We start from the raw sequence: 1,742 nt of genomic DNA, 5'->3' as shown, positions 1-1,742 counted from the left end.
GTCGCGCTCACGCGTCAGCTCTCGTCACTTCTCTTGAGGTGCTGTTCGTGTCACAGCTCCACGCCTATCACGTTGCTTGCCTCGCATACCGGAGTTTCTCGCGTCGTTTACCCCCTGCCCTATGCTCTCCTCGGCGCCCGGTGATCTCTACACGCCGCCATGATCCCAGTGAATTACTGGTGCCGCCCCTCCGAGCCGTCGCCGCTCAGTCCGCCCCTAGCTACCTAGTTCCCGTGACGTGGAACGCCTTACCTTCTGACCCAAGGGCCGCTGCGTCCTATAACTTATTCAAGCGTCTCTGTAAAGCCCACCTGCTACAGTCACAGTAGTTCGCTAAGTCATTTACCTTGTTACCAATGCCCACCGCCATTTACCGTTGTCATCGCACACTGTTGCTAATCTACTTCATTCTGTTTACGCAGCCCCGCTCGCAAATGTGTACCAATAAATCAAATCAAATCAAAACGCTACAGCAAGCCTGACCGGCGTCGCTCCATCTCACGGCGAATCGGCTGTTCACAAGGTGAATTCTCAACCGAAGAGGCGTTCGAGTTACAGGACTAAAATCAATCGGAAATCGGTGTTGCCGAATCGACCGTCTACTTCTCAGAAGAGCAACTCATCGCCAGCATGTTACCGCTGCGGCGATGCTTCTCATCTAGCAAACGTTTGTCGACACATTTCTACTGTTTGCGATGCCTGCGGCCTCGTTGGCCATCTACAATCAGCGTGCAGAAAGTCGCGATCGAGGCACCATTACTTCGAAGAACACCAACTTCATAGCATCAGTTCGAGGAACCCGATCTTCGCTTCCGTTTCAATCGCTAACAAAGACGTTTCGATGGAGGTGGATACAGGCAGTGAAATCTCTACCATGACGCTCTGCGAGTTCCGTCGTGTCCTGCCGCATGAACAGTTGAAGGAGATCGACTTGCACCTCAGCACAGCAACAGGCGAAAACTTCCAGCCTCACTCATACGCGGAAATACCCGTTTCGTATGGTGGTTGTGAGAAGAAACTCCGTTTGTATCTGATGGAGGACTCTTCATTCCCAACGTTGCTGGGCAGAGCATGGCTAAGAGAACTCCCGTTGGACATCAACTCCATGATTGCTCCAGTACCATCGGTGAAATGTCATCAACTTCAAGAATCATCCTACAAGAGCGCTGCTGAAACCCTACTCAAGAAATATCCGAACATCACCAAGCCTGGCATCGGACGCATCCCTAACGCGGAGGCAAAACTGTTGGGAATCCGTGAGGATCCTGAGCGTTGGCTCACTGAGAAGGTGCTCAGTCAGTAGGAGTCCACGGTCCAAGAGTCTAGAGTTGGTTCGGCACAGGGTTCAGATGATCTCCGAGGGGCGAGGTCTCGTAGGGAAGATGCTCTCAGGAATGAGGACGCAGGGTTTGCGTGTGACAGAAGAATCTGTGTCTGAGGTTTATTTCGGAGGTGCTTTTATACCATCAGAGCTCCATAGGCTCGTACAGAGGAAATTAGTTCCAGAAAATATAATGGTACAGAGTTAACGATGTTGTGACAGTAAACATGAATAATCAGAGTCTTGGCAACCAAGTTGGTGCAATTATCCTTATCATAAACTTCGAGAAGATTCTAGACAGTAAACAATGGAAAGTTATTGTCCTATAGAGGGCAAGTTTCCAACATTTTCTCCCTTACTGCGGAATGTTCGAAGAAGTGTTTGGGACTCTGAGTGCTGTACCTTGAATACATATATAAGC

This window comes from Galendromus occidentalis, unplaced genomic scaffold, assembly GCF_000255335.2.
Source record: "Galendromus occidentalis unplaced genomic scaffold, Mocc_1.1 scf7180000076494, whole genome shotgun sequence".
In the NCBI taxonomy this organism is placed as follows: domain Eukaryota; kingdom Metazoa; phylum Arthropoda; class Arachnida; order Mesostigmata; family Phytoseiidae; genus Galendromus; species Galendromus occidentalis.
This window is presented reverse-complemented; position numbering follows the sequence as displayed.